Source organism: Amphiura filiformis, chromosome 5 (assembly GCF_039555335.1).
Source record: "Amphiura filiformis chromosome 5, Afil_fr2py, whole genome shotgun sequence".
NCBI lineage: Eukaryota > Metazoa > Echinodermata > Ophiuroidea > Amphilepidida > Amphiuridae > Amphiura > Amphiura filiformis.
Window position 1 is genome coordinate 62,445,613 of NC_092632.1, and position 16,002 is coordinate 62,461,614.

Genomic DNA, 16,002 nt, shown 5'->3' on the forward strand with positions numbered 1-16,002 from the left:
AGGGCGCCTCACACTTACGTCAATCAGAGCAAGAGAGTGCCATACTTCTCTGGAAGCTAGTGTAGTACAAGTCTGCCCTGCATCATGCATGCCATTCCCCATTAATTAATTTAATGATGTTCATGTCAGTCAATGTGTTTGTGTTGTGCATAAAATACATGCATTTAAAAAATTAAATGCTCTGACGTATTTACGGCTATAAAATTAGTTCCATATTACATACCTTTAAAATAACCAAACAGATCGTCTCACATAGGCACACAAAAGATGCTGTAATGTCTTGAATGCGAATCGATTCTTAAATATGGCCAAAACAAGCAAAAAACAACGGGTCTAATTTCAAGTCGCCATGACAATTTACCGCTTTCGATGTGACCTAACAACACCAAATATTTCCTGTTGCGAATTCGCCAAAAACAAAATAGTTCTGCATTCCAATCTAATTTTAAAGTCATAAATTAGATTTCCTGGCTTTTATGATATTGCATATTTTCATTTATTATTAAGTTTATATTTCAGTGACCAGAAAAATTAATTATATTGCAAAATAAGATATATCACAATTTAAAGTATCCATCCGCGTTAAAGGGAAACTTTGTAGGCGATGAGGGCGCTATAACAGTAAAAAGGTTAAAAAACTTAACTAGTAACAAACGCACGGCGCATGCGCGAGCCGGGAAATTCAGTTTTGGTTTTGAAACGTAAACAAAGCTGAATATCAAAACGACTCCATGCAGAAAATCACTTCTTTTTTATAAAACTAAGCAACATTACAACAATTACTTTAGGGAATATAAACACCAAAGTCATATCTAGCACATATGTCAAAAAGTAGTCGATAATTCATCAGATAAGCGAGAAAGGGTCGAATTTTCGGTAAAAAATTTTTCGAAAAAAATCATATTTTTTTGGCCTTAAAACTTGGCCATAAAAAATTCCCGTGCACACCACCAATTTCATGATTTTTGTCCTCAAAAATTAACTGAGTAATCCTCATAGTGTTTTCAAGTCAATTCCCCGGGAGACGGAGAAACGGACATATAGAAAAAAAGATATTTAATTTTATTTACTTTAATCCACAAATTGACACCTGAGTCGGGGCGTTGCAAACGTGTCGTACATGTGTAGGGACCGATTCTACAGGAAGCTTGAACTTCCCGGCTCGCGCATGCGCCCTGCGTTTGTTACTAGTTAATAAAAAACAGACCCTGGTACTGGAAACAAGAAATGTCTTTAAAAAAGACAATGCCTCCAAGATACCAGTGGACACCTTTTGTTATAAGTTAAGGAGATAGGCCTACTTATAATGCTAGCTTTAAGGTACCGCTATTGGATATAGATTTTTGTCTGATTAAAATATGTGAGTCCATTTTCTCCTAATACAAGACTGAAAATTTTATTTTAATCGGATATTCGGTTACCAAAATATGGCCTGTCAAAATGGAGCGAAACCAAGTCGTTGGCAACAACTTTCTTGTATTTTTGTTATGCAATGTTGTCAGGTAGGCCTTATTTTCTAATTATATATGCAAGAATTATGCAAAGTAAAATTTTCAGATAGGCTACAAAATAAGATATAAAACCCATGGATGCATTTGGCAAATTTGAACACCACTGCAACAGTCCGACACACCGCTAGTCCGAATCTAAAAACACTTTAACAGTCCGACAGTAGACCGACACACCCCTAGTCCGAAATACACTGCGCTAGTCCGAGTCTGGAAAACACTTCGTCAGTCCGAAACTGCAGAAAACCAAAGCGGTAGTCCGAATCTGAAAATCACAGCGCTGGTCCGAATCTGAAAAACACGGCGCTAGTCCGAATATCGGACTAGCGCAGTGTTTCCTAAATTCAGATTCGGAATAGCGCCATGTTTTGCAAATTCGGACTAGCGCAGTGGTTTTCAGTTTCGGACTGGCAGAGTGTTTTTTAGATTTGGATTAGCGCTGTGTCGGAGGAGTGTTTTCCAGATACTGCCAACTGCCAAGGGCTAGTAAAGGACTAACCCCGGGCCTAGCCCTAGACTAGTCATGCTAGCATCATGCACTCAGTCACGCACTACACATAACTGTGCGACATAGGCCTACAATGTAGATTTGACACGGGTTCTGTTTTGTATTTTAATTGAGGTCAAACTCATGAACTTACCATTTAAATGTTGATATCAAGATGAACAGAAATAAATAATCCATTCTACCTTCTAATCATAAACCGGCACGGATCTCACTGTTTAGTGTCATGTATGGTCACTGATGGTATATGGTCATGAGTTTGCAATATTGAAATTGTTATTGAAATCAGTTTGCTAGCCCGGGCCTAGCCCTAGACTAGTCATAATTATGCTAGCATCATGCACTCAGTCATGCACAACACATAATTGTGCGACATACAATGTAGATTTGACACGGGTTCTGTTTTTTTAATTGAGGTCAAACTCATGAACTTACCATTTAAATGTTGATATCAAGATGAACAGAAATAAATAATCCATTCTACTTTCTAGTCATAAACCGGCACGGATCTCACTGTTTAGTGTAATGTATGGTCACTGATGGTCATGAGTTTGCAATATTGAAATTGTTATTGAAATCAGTTTCTTCCAAGTTCAAGATAAAAGTAACATGATTGTATTGAAATGTAAGTTATAAACATTCTTCCTGCTGTCCAGCGGGTATGAACTATTATTATGATGTAGACACGATGATTGCGGCCTAGTCGAGCCTAGCATGCTAGCCTGCATGTCAGTCGGTCTGCTGACTCGCCGCAAAAATACCTCCAATTTTGCACAAAACAATCCATGATGTCAAATTATCACATCCAAAGTGTCGCCATGAACGTCAGCTTCAACTTCTCCAGCCAAAGTTTTTCCATTGATAATCAGGTTTCATGTAATCATGAAATTAAACCTTGTTTAATGTGTATTCCCATTGCCACACACAGCATAACGGTTGTCCGACTTGATTTCTACGATATTGCTGATGTGATGAGGCAAAAATCCATAATTAAATACCGAATTAAAAAAATACTAGCTTGCGTCTGACATCAGGACAAAGGCGCGCTGTGATTGGTTGCTGACCTGCGCAGTATGGCATTTTTGGTCTGGTTGACAGGACGGCATACGCAAGCTAGTCTTTTTAATTCGGTCTTCAATTATACAATATATGAGTTTAAAAAATTTCTAATGCATAATTCATGAGCTTGATAGACCCGCACCATTGGCGCCACGTGCTAGGTGTTTCTAGAATCCCTATAGAATAAGATTAATTTTAATGCTAATTTATTGCACATGCTGAGGAAGCGTGATTACCTTTTGAACATTCGGAAATGGCGATAGGCGAATTTATGTATGGCGCAAAGAGGTGGGGGATATATATTGGGCTCTCGATATTGGGCTGAAATTAGAGTACTTGTCAGAATATAAATTTGTACAATCGGCCTACATGCCGCGCAATATGCGGCATTTTAGGTGTAAATTTCAAAGCAAACTACCTCCTGCGGAGGCAGAAAAATACATGTGAAAGAGGAGAGAGCCACTACATAGATCAGGGCCGGCGCAACCTATGCGACAGGTCAGGCGATCGCCGCACCAGTTTTGAGCAAAGCAAAAAAAAAAAAAAAAAAAAGAGAGAGAGAGAGAGAGGAAGAAAGAAAGAAAGAAAGAGAGAACGAAAGAAAGGAAAAGTATGCACTAAATCGGGCGAATTGAGTTCAGAAATGCAAAATTTCCCTAGGCAACACACTGGACCCCTGTATTGGTCATAACTTTACAGCAGGCGCGGTTAGGGGGCGGGCCATCCTCCCACAAAAAAGAGGAAATGAGAGAAGAGAAAGGGGAAAAAAGCTTTTAAAAAAAAGGAGAAAAAGAGAAAAGGAGGAGAGAAAAAGTTAAATTGCACGTAATTGAGTAGGTCCATGCCTAAAAAACCGCACAGTCGGGTCGATCAGAAGTAGGCCCTATAATATAGGCCTGCAATTATTTTAGGCATTGCTTGAAGGCGGGTCATCGTACCAAAAGCATGTGCAAATTACTGCGGGCCCGCCGATATGCAGGGCCTATCACATTGTGTCACCAAAGTCACTATATTAGACGACAATAATAGGGAAAACTTGTTCACGAAAGGCTTCATGGACGGGCCGTCATTCACAAATATTTTCGGCTTTTTCAACATGTTCTAACTAAAATTTTACACACTAATAGTGCCAAAATGGCTTTCAACATTTGCCAATTTATATTTAAAACAATTTATAGGCCTACAACAATAGGGAAAGGCTTCATGGCCCGTCATTTCACAAATTTTCAGCTTTTTCAAACTAAAATTGTACACACTAATAGTGCCAAAATGGGCCACCAAATCGCTTCAAATAGGTCTTCATTTTGCAAAAATTCCTCAGACACCCCCTGCGTAGTGCATAAATAAGTGGCCATTTTTGCTTCTGCTCTCAACATTTGCCCATTTATGTTTAAACATAGGCCTACAACAATAGGGAAAACTTGTCCACGAAAGGCTTCATGCCATGTCATTTCACAAATTTTCGGCTTTTTCAAACTAAAATTGTACACACTAATAAAGACAAAATGGTCCGCCAAATCGCTTCAATTAGGTCTTCATTTTGCAAAAGTTTCTTACTTCTGAGGGGGCACATCCCCCCTCAGACACCCCCCTGCGTTGCTCGCTTCGCGCACATTTTTTTACCATTTACGATATTTTATTTTAAAGCACCCCGGGGGAAGCAGTCCTGGATCCGCCCTTGACACCTTGTATATATTGATGGGTCTACTTTCAAATTCTCAGCGGCACCCCCACCCCTTTCCCGGGTTTTATAATGTGAAGTTCCTAATCTGCATATTTACCATTGCAAATTGGGGGAAATTATAATAGAGTGAATTGGTTTTTTTCGTGACTGATTCTCGCGCAACCGGGACCTTATTTTGGTGTTAACTTAAGCCTAGAATATCCGCAATTTTGTTTAAAAAACAACAGGAAATGGCCTCTCTAAGCGCATCCAGAAACAAAAATTTTCCAGGGGCCCTAAAGCGGGCCCCTGCACCCCACGCCGTTAGACGCTCCGCTCGCTTCCCTCGCTACGCTCGAATGGGATAGTAGGCCTATATTTCTAGCGCCGCACCACTTATAAATCCCTTGCGCCGGGCCTGTAGATTAAACTTGATCCTGATATGAAAATAATCATGATAAAACTTAGTTTAATACTTCACTTGGGCATATAAACTAATCACTCTATATATCCAAAATGGTGATGCATAGGGGTTAAAAAAAAAAAAAAATCTATGGGTTACCCCTTCTTTTTACTGTTTCTGCATCCTGATGTTAAAGGAGGATTTCGTGATCCTAGCATCCTCTTTTTATGACATTTTTCAGTAGATATCCACGAAAAAAGCTTATTTCCAAAATTTCAGTTGATTCCGATTTTGCGTTTGCGAGTTGTGCATGATTTATGTGTATTACAGGCTGCTCCATAGACAATGTGTTGTAATTTCGTTCTGGTGCACCAGAACGAAATTCAAATTTGGCGATATTTTTGCTAAACGAATTAATCTGCAAGAAATATTTGGTACATAAACATTATGTAGCCAGAGGTATCCACGAAATGCCCCTTTAAGCTACACAAATGTTAATTTTTTGTTTGTGTTTTCATAATATCTTAAATGTGTTCAAAAGTGCAATATAACTCTATTAGCAAAGCTCAATTTTCGAAGAATCAATAATGATTTACAGAATGGCAGTGACCTGTTCTGCAGAATTTTGAAAAATCAATGAGAAATAGACAAAATGTTTTAAGGTGTTAGGTGCATAGGCCTATAACTTAAAGCAATAATGCATGTGTGATTTGCATAAAGAATAGATTCCTATTTAAATGTTTGTTTTCACTGATCACATTATCCCCTTTTAATTTTGAGCCAAACAAATGAGGTATATTAACGAAGAAAATTGCGATTTCATTCCAGCGCCTACAATGCGTGTACTACCGTACGCTCGGCGATCGTAATAATGTACATGTAATACTGCACGGAGCATCGCGCTCGACGTGTGTACACATAAGCTGACATCCACGGGAGATGTTAGCAAGCAGTCGATCGATGAACTCTGAATAAAACCGGGTCGAGCCGGTTTTAATATAAAAAGTTAAATTTTACTGTTATTAAAGCACTTCAGGCTTAGTACCGGTAGCTCTTAGTCTTTTACGTGGTATTTTAGTACACCACTGGGCATTATAATTATGCAAAAAGTAGAAATCCAAGTAAAATTGAGCCAATCACACATTATGGCTTTAACTTAGACAGTAAAACACAGAGGACCAGAGTCATGCACATGCAGGCAATCAGCATACATGTATTATACAAAAGTCACATTTGTAATTTTTTGCTTAATTAACCCTAGGAATTAACTGCAACTGAATGTAGTCCTCCTATATGGATTCCTTTATTTTGGTACAAAACAAGTATTTTTAAAGTCCTGCAAAGGTTTTGGTGAATTCTACTTACTGTAGACATAACTGCATAAATGCACCATACCATACCATATACCATACTAGATTTCTATTCAAATATGAAGTTAAATTCGGCAAAATTCTGAACAGTGTTTTTTTTTTAGTTTATTTATTTATTTATTTTTTGCAAAGTTTCCTGAAAAACTATTGTAAATGAAAATCAGCAATTTTTCCTCATTTTTGGAGAATTTTATGAATATGCACCCAGTGTGGCTGTAATTCTCTAAACCAATTACTGAAATTTGTGACCCATAAAACCCAAGAGCCTAAAAATGGCACAGGAAACTACTACACATCCCTATTCCCACTACAGGAAAACTTTGAATATTTTTTCCCTATTTTATTGGCCCAGATCCTGGGATATGTTGACGGACACCTCCCCAAACAAAACAAAAAGTGGTTTTGGGCTGGTTAGAATTAATTGTTTGGTTCTCGTCCTCGCCTGCATTATTTACTGGAGTGGGTCCTTATTTTTTCTTTTCAAGTTTTGAGTTGCACTTAGGCCAAAAAAAAAAAATATTGTTGTGTTTTTTGTTTTGTTTTTTTGGAATGATGATTTTTACAGATTTGTTCAAAAACTCAATGTTTTTCACTTAAAATTAATATTTTATTGTAAGACTAGTTTTTAATTGTTGTCTAACAGATATCCAGAAGTCAAAATTGACAAATGTTCCCTAATTGAACAAGCATTATTTAATATTTGAGGGGATTTTTTAAAAACTAAAGGTTTAAAAAAAAAAAAAAGAAAAAATAATAAAAAATAATAATCCGACCGTCCTACCCAAATTTCTCATTTTTCCACTTGAGGGCAACACAACAATTTTTTTTTTTTTTTTTAAAATTAGTGCAGAGGGGACCATGACAGGCCATGATTATAAAATCCACCTGAGTCAGTGAGTCCTATACCTACAAGCATGCTCGAAGACTGCTTCGCGGCCTTTGCGCGCACCCCAGTGGCGTACCGTGGCCGCCCTTTCCCCGGGGGGCTGAAGAAAATCCAATTTTGCCGCCCCTTCCTCAACAGCCTGAAAAGGTTGCCCCAATTTTTTATGGTCGTTTGAAAAAGTGAAGAGAAAAAAAAAAAAAAATTTATAGGCGCTACCGCCCCAAAAGCAACACATTTTGATGTATAGTACAATTTTTTCACATTTTCCGCCCTTTTTTCTTTACTAATTCTTTTTGCCGCCCCTTCTTCTTCCGCCGCCCCTCTTTTTGCCGCCCCTTCTTCTTCCCGCCGCCCCTTCGTTTTGCCGCCCCCTGCTTTGACCCCGGGGGCTGGTGCCCCCAAAGCCCCCCCAAAATACGCGCATGCATCCAGTGGGGCACCCAGTGGGGCCCCCAGTTCTAGTTTTGAGTTTACTTTTCATTTTAAAGCTTCATTAATTCAGAACATGAATCAATTTAATTTATTTTTTCCAGACATAAAAAGGGTAGCCCCTTATACAATTATTTTTTACGCTTTTTGGTCAAAAAAAGGTCCAAATTTTGGGGAACAAAGTCCAAGCCTTGAAATAAGCAGGCGCGCGCGGGGAGCAAATTTACCCTCGTAAAGCCACCAATTGCTCCTGGTCCTTGTAAAATTCACATGAACCAGGAGCAATTTTCTAAAATAAATTGCTCCTGGTTACAGTTTTGCACTTGATACAGTCGTGCTGGTAATAAACCGTATGCTGTATTGTATAATATGCAGAAAAGGATTTAATATTGAAAATTCGTCGGCTGTATTCCATAGTGGCGTATGGTGATTTTTGGTCATTTTTTTGAAAATTGGCACATATGTTTTTAATGATGTTCTCTTTCATTTTTCTAAGTCTCATCAGTCATAATTAGCTAATTAATTAGTAATTAATTAATTAAATGTGGCGTATAGTTACAAAGTGACATTTTTTTTTTTTTTTTTACACATTTTATAATTATGAAATATTGGTAAAATTAAATACATCGTATGTCATAGTGGCGTACACGTATCGGACCTATACACCACTATGGAATACGAACGACGAAAAGTAACGCCATAGGGATTACACGGCGACCGAGGTGGCGTAAGGTTAACGTTAGGTTAGGGTATTGCGTTTTGTTTGTTTTCCATAGTGACGTATAGTTTTATTTTCAGTTTGATATATAACAATAAAATCTATTTAGTTTACTACAGAAATTTCACATCATTTACAAAATATAATGAATGTCTGATTTACACAACTCGATTTTAAATTGGCATTTCTTCAAACCCGATTTTCTCGAAAAGTTGTTTATTCGCGGCGCCCACTATTATATACGCCACTATGGAATACAGACGACGAATTGCCCCTGTTTCTTCAGAAATTGCTCCTGGTTCTTGTAAAATCCCAGTGTACCAGGAGCAATGTTCCTGGTTCCAGTCTGCTTATTTCAAGGCTTGACAAAGTCCACTTTTCACAAAATCACCCCCATGGAAAAAAAAGTCCACTTTTTCAAAATCAGCATCTTCCCCAAAAAAATCTTGCGTACAGGCCTAAATGTGACGTAAATGCTAGCATTGCCAATTTTGCATTTGTCAATTCATGAAAATCCAGTTGGCAAGAACCAAAATATTTATTTTTCATGGCCATACCACCAATACCAGCTTGAACTGAAGATTATCTGTTGTCATGGGACATTTTATCACATGTTTGTATTAACAAAAATTGTTGAGCCCCACTTCAACAGCAAAGAGTTCAGGTACAGAATGTGACAAACAAGAAATGCTGCCTTAGGTTATTTCTGATCAATATTTTTTGTTAAAAATGATTTCATATCCTAGTCAGGGGCGTATGGGGGGGGGGGGAGTGCACTTTTTTTTTAAAGATCCAAACAAATAAAAATTTTCATGCTGATGATGCTGTACTGTTCAAAATAGCCTCCTTAAGTCCATTTTTAGGGGCTGAAGGACCTGGGCACATCATAATTTTTGGTGGAAATATGCAGCTCCCCCAGAATTTTGAGGCGGTGCCATGGGTCTTAGGTAGCTGACGGTATTGGGGGTCTTTTAGAGCTGAAGTAAAAGGGGGAGGGTCTTTTGTAGCTGTGAACAGTCAAAAACCGACAAGGGTCTTTCTTGGCTTTAAAATTGCCTAAAAATGAAACAGAAATGTGGAGGAATGAGCAATTAAGGAGAAACTATTCTTTCAGAGCTGTTTTGGTAAAATTCAGGGGTCTTTGGGAGCTGCGCGGTCCAAAAATGGGGGTCTTTGCGGAGAACATGCATACCTGTATGGCCATTTGTTTGGGCTGAAGTCCCTGGGCTGAAGTCATTTTCTTGCATTCAATCAGTATTTTTGGAGGAAAAGGTCTAGAGCCTTGATCATAGTAAACATTTTTTAAATGGAAATTTATTAAATTCTGTATTCTACTGCCTGGTTTCCCTCCATCCTTTTACACAAAAAAAAATTCCCATTAAAATACAAGAAATATAACAATATTATTTCAAAATTCACACATGGCAGCCATTTGATGTATCACATTTTCCATCTGAGAAAGTTTACCTTGGCTTCATCTTTGCTATGGATCACAAAACTTGAGTGACATAAAAGTGGTATCAAGTTCTGTTGTCATGGTTACCCTTGGTGGCTCTGCTAGATCTTCTTACTACACACTAGTGGAGTATGTTTGTGACCTGCTGCACAAGCTTTATATACAAGTGGGTTGGTGTAAAAGTGTAGAGGGTCATAGGCCTTCCAAGGCCTATGATTTGGCACTGATACAGAGTTGATTATCTTCTTGGATTTTGGTATTCATCCCCTATATTCATCATGGCTGAAGTAAAGAAAACTGGTGCAGTTTCAGATGTAAGTAGATCAAACCTGTATTTTAGACCTCAGTAAAAAGTGCAAGATTGAGCACTATAAGTGGAGCAGCGCAGTGGCGCAGTGGCAACGAAGCACAGTGGCATAGGCAGGTAAAATGTCACTGCCTGCCAAGTGCCTGGCCCTAAAACTAAAAGCTTTAGTTTTTCACACATGATTTTTGCCTATTTTTGTCCCCTTTCCAAACCGCAGACCCTTAGGGATTGAGGCTAGGGTCCCGGGCTAGGGTCTGTCAACACAAACCACCAAATGAAGTTTGGAGAGGGGACTATGTGCTCTGATGATGTATACAGTATATAATGTGTGGCTGTGCATCTGGCTGGCAGCCTCAGGTGATGTTTTAACTAGTTTTTCAGGGGTTATAAGTTTTGAAAATAAAACAGGCATGCTACAAATTGCAGTTCTGGAAATGTTAAGGCAGGCTGTCAGGTGTGCTATTAAATTTATGAATTGAGGTGCGCTATATAAATCTCACTCAGTGGGCGATTTATGATGTGCGATGGCGTAGCGTCATAGGGGCACAGGGGGCACGTGCCCCCCAATCGATCTGAAATTTTAAAAATCCCATAGGAAAATGGCGAAAAGCTTGTGCCCCCCCAATCAGACCCAGTGCCCCCAATCGGATGACCCACGCTACGCCACTGCCGCCATTGTACATCAGGAAACAAGTAGATTAGTAAAATTACATGGTTACTGTAAGTTATTAAAATGTTTCATACCCTTTATATAAATATAAGTCAACATTTAGGCCCTAAATGTTTTCTGTAAAATCTTTTGTTTTGCTGGGCACACATCTAGATCTTAATTTTCCTTTTTATTTTTCATACCCATTTTACCTGCACCTCTAGTCCAAGGAGAGTGAATTTGAGACATATGAACTACAAACCATACATGAGGAGGAACCAGACGTGGCTCACGACAACCCTGGTTATGAAGCCAGGGATGAAGCAAAGACTACAGAAAGAAAACTAAGTGATGATATCACAACGAATGAACCAGGACTACAAGATAGGTTCTGGGCAATAGCAGTAAGTAGAGTAGAGTATTGAGCTTACATTACCGTGTTAATTTCCATTCAGTTTCCTTTACTTTTATTTTTCTTTTACTATCTTTCACCGGCGTGTCCAGGATCTTTTCCTGCGGGGGGCTCAGAGGGGCTTTCAGATTTATGCGGGGGGCTTAATGGCTAAAATCGCCAAAAAACCGCTGATTTTACATGTTTTTAACAAAGTGTGGGGGCTTCAGCAATCAGCACCCAAAGCCCCCCCCCCCCCTGGACACGCCACTGTCTTCATGGGCGTGTGCAGGATTTGTTACTGCGGGGGGCTGAATGTAAATCGTTTTGGCCACTAAGTATATTGCGTCGCGCTTGCGCGACGTAGGGGGGTGTCTGAGGGGGGATGTGCCCCCCTCCGAAGTGAGAAACTTTTGCAAAATGAATGACCAATTGAAACCATTTGGTGGACTATTTTGGTATTTTTTTTGTGCACAATTTGAGTTTGAAAAAGCCGAAAGTTGGTGAAAAGAAGCTATTAAAAACCCATTCGTGGACAAGTTCTCACTATTATTAACTTTATAAATTATTATTGTAAACATTAAGTGTCGGGTGTCCAAAGTAGAAACAAAAAAGACGAAAGCAGGGGGGTGTCTGAGGGGGGCTGTGCCCCCCTAAGAAGTGAGAAACTTTTGCAAACTGAAGGCCCAATTGAAGCCATTTGGTGGACCATTCTGGCACTATTATTGTGTACAATTTTAGTTTGAAAAATTTGAAAATGGGGTAAATGAAGGCCCAAATTGAAGCCATTCGTGGACAAATTTTCGCTATTATTGTATAAATTATTGCTTTTAGTGTTGGGTGAAGCGAAAGGGGAATTTGTTTTTCCATACACACTATGTATTAACACAGGGGAGTTTGCAAAATGAAGGTCCAATTGAAGCCATTTGGTGCATCATTTTTACACTTTCTTTAAGCATGTTAAGGGTCTAGAATAGAGATTTGATTATTTATGTTCACCCAGACATGTTACACACAGCACATTATGGGATAAAGTGGGACCAGGCCCCCCGTCAAAAAAGTGGAGGGGCCAGTGGCTCCCCTGCCCCCCCCCCCCTCGGTTCCGCCGCCGATAGCCGGGGGTGTCTGAGGGGATGTGTCCTCTGAGAAGCTAACATTTTTTGTATTTTTGAAACTGGAATCATGCAAATTGGTTAATACTTTTAGGCGCAAATTTCTAGAAAAGGCGATGAGACCAGCGGCGGCGCCACAGGGGGGGCAAGGGGGGCGGCCGCCCCCCCTATTATTTGCAAAAAAAGAGGTAAAAGGGAGGAAAAAGAGAAAGGGAGGAGAGAGAAAAAGGGAAGGGGAGAGAAAGAGAGGAGGGGAAAGAAGAAGAAAAGGAGCAATTGCCATGTGGTTAGGCGGGACATCTTGCCCCCTGTGGAATGCTGACCGACTCGGTTTTAAAGTTGTTGGTTTTTGTATTTTGGGCGATTTTCCGCACATTTTCCCCATGAAAGTCACCTGGCCTCTCCTGCCTTTTCTCCCAACTTCTCCCAAATCCTGGCTACGTCACTGTCCTGGCGTGGCAACATACGCAAGTCTGTGTCATGCCAGCAATTTAATCATTATAAAGTTTACTTTCAGTCTGATATCTGTAACACACAATTTTAACTTTTATCACATTGTTTGTAGCCTATATATATGCTACCTCTCTCAGAAATAGTATCAAAATTATTTAGCAATAATAAACAATTGGCTTCATTTAATACGGTTAGGGGCATAGCCAGGATTTATGGGGGCTGATTTTGAAAAAGTGGACATGTTTTGGACCTTTTCCTAAAATTGTGGTTCGCTCGCTAATGGGCAAAATTTTTGACTTTTTTGACCGAAAAAGCATAAAAACTGTTTTTTTCCTTCGCTTCACGCCATAAATTGAACCGTTTGGCTTTCGATGATTGGGGAGCGACCACCCGCCCACGCCCTGATAACGGCTTTCATTTAAAAATATTTTCCGACTTCCAGACACCCCTATTCATATCATTTTTATCCTGCCTAGGCCTCTTCATTGCGTAATTAATATAAGGCATCTCATATACAATGCAACTTTAAAACATACACTGCGTTGCGACTTAAACTTTGCATATTAAAGGAGTATTTCGTGTTTTTCGTATTTCTATTTATGTCATTTCTCATTAGATATCCACGAAAAAAATCTATTCCCAAAATTTCAGTTGATTCCGATTTTGCGTTCGCAAGTTATGCATGATTATGTGTAGGCCTATTACACTGCTCCATAGACAATGCGTTGTAATTTCGTTCTGGTGCACCAGAACGAAATTCAAATTTCACGATATCTTTGCTAAACGAATTAATCTGCAAGAAATATTTTGTACATAAACATTATGTAGCCAGAGGTTACCAGTGATATAAAAATCTCTTTTTTTGAGAAAAGTGGGGGGATGAGGCTGTGGATCACGAAATGCCCTTTTAATTAACCGGGACTTTGCAAATACGCTCAAAGAATTGTACTTAATGCCCGATCATTTGTATATATAGGCCTAAGGATGACATGAGAGAAGAACAATTTGAAAGGAATTGGGGTAAACATGGTCAAAAGAAAGAAATTTTATTTCAACAAAGGTGAAATTGGACTGGGAAAGCATGGGAAAAAAGTAAGACTCCAAAATTGAACGTATAGGCCTAATTGAGTAGGTCCATGCCTAAAACCTGCGGTCCGCAAGTCGGACCCGTTAATAAAATCCATAAAAATATGCGGTTGGAAAATAAATAAATAACCAATAAAAGGGTGAAAATGGTGCATCAAATGGCTTCATTTGTACTTTCATTTTGAAATTTTTCCCAATTCGAGGGGGGCACATCCCCCTCAGACACCCTTTCGGCAAGAAGCCTGATTTGGTGGCGCTGTCGCGCCAGCGTGAGTATTCTTCAACATTTTGAAATTGCATCGCCCCCCCTATCAAAATACCCTGGCGCCGCCCCTGGATGAGACGATACCAATATAGGTAATTCTATATCAGCCGGATGACCCAAATGTGTTTTTGGAGAATATTTTGTTAAAATTTTGCCCATATCATTGAAAACCCAGCTCTGTTTTTTGGCAAAATCGGTTGATTTGGACTAGACATATTTGAAAAAAAAATCAAAATACATTTAATATAAGTTTCCAAAAAGTCCGCAGAAAAATTAGAAAGTGTCTACTCTATAATAAATCACATCGATCATACATATGCACAATTTTTGGATCGTGGGTTTACCGTTTAGGAAGCTTGTCAACACTGGCAGGCCAAGCGTTTGCGGCAGTCCACGGGGCTGGCCCCCTGACGGGGCCCCCTTTCCTAAGAAAATTTTGTATTTGGTGAACTAAAAATGAATAATTTCAGGCCCTCTTTTAGTCTAAATTCACCAAATTATCAAGAAAAAAAGGTATGTGATTTTTTTGGGGATGTGCAGGGCAAAAGGATACTCCAGCCCCCCCGCCACCCCCACTTAAAATGTTGGGGCATATCTCCTCCATTCCCCTGGATTACCAACGTCTATTCTGACGTATCATAGGCCTGTAATATGGCGGCATACCGGGTACTCTAAATCCATTAAGCAGGGAAGGGGGGGGGGCTCAAATATCGTTGGCTATCACTGGCTTTCTTTGTTTCCTTTTCCTTTACTTCTTCCTTTCTTTCCTTTTCTTTCTTTCTTCCTTTCTTTCTTTTCTTTTCTTTCTTCCTTTCTTTCTCCTCTTCTTTTTTTTTCGGGTCCCATGCGTGCGGGGCTGAAGCCCCAAAGCCCCCCTGGACACGCTAGTGGTCTTAACTCCGTTGCCTCTTGGCCTGGCTGTCCCCCTCCTAGCTCTGTAGCAGTGGTTTACAAAGTGTTTTACACCAAGGTATGCCAAATTCACTCAAAATGTCTCCATATGATTGAAAATGTGGCTGCCATGTTTCGTTCATGTTCATTGTTCATTTTCTAATTTCATTACACTTTTTCAGAGGGTGGGAAAAGAGAGGGAAAGGGGAGGGGGCAAGGCTAGCCAACTTTAAAGGGGCAAACGTTGATGAAAATGGTCAAAAATGGGCTAAAAAGTGCAAAAAAAGGGGGAAAGAGGGGGGCAAGACTTCTCACAGGGGGCCCCTTTGCCCCCCTTGGCTGCACCACTGAATTTCAACTGAAATCAAAGTTACATTATACCACTGAATTTGAAAATAAACTAATGCAAGATGCTATTTTTTCAGAACAAACAAGAAATGCCTTTAAAAATAAGACAATGTGATAGGGACCAGAAAGGATTTCTACTAGTGTTTCTACATGAGTTCCAAATAATTTGATACTGATGTTGACATAATTTAGATGTAAGAAACTGAGATGTGAAGTTATTTTAATTATGGAGCGATGCATAAATTATTGTTGTGTGCACAAAGATATTTCTTGTTGTTTGATGGTTTTCACTAATATGATGGTAATGATTTGAAAGTGCATTATTATTAACTTTTTACCAGATATACAATGCCCATGCACTTTAATACATGCCGCATGCCGGCGACTCTTGTGATCAAATATTACCAATTCTCTATTAGCAATTTCAAGCACAATTTTAGCACACATAGAACTCTCACAGCGAAAAGACGTCGTTAATGTCAATTAAAAGTTGAAGGTTGAAT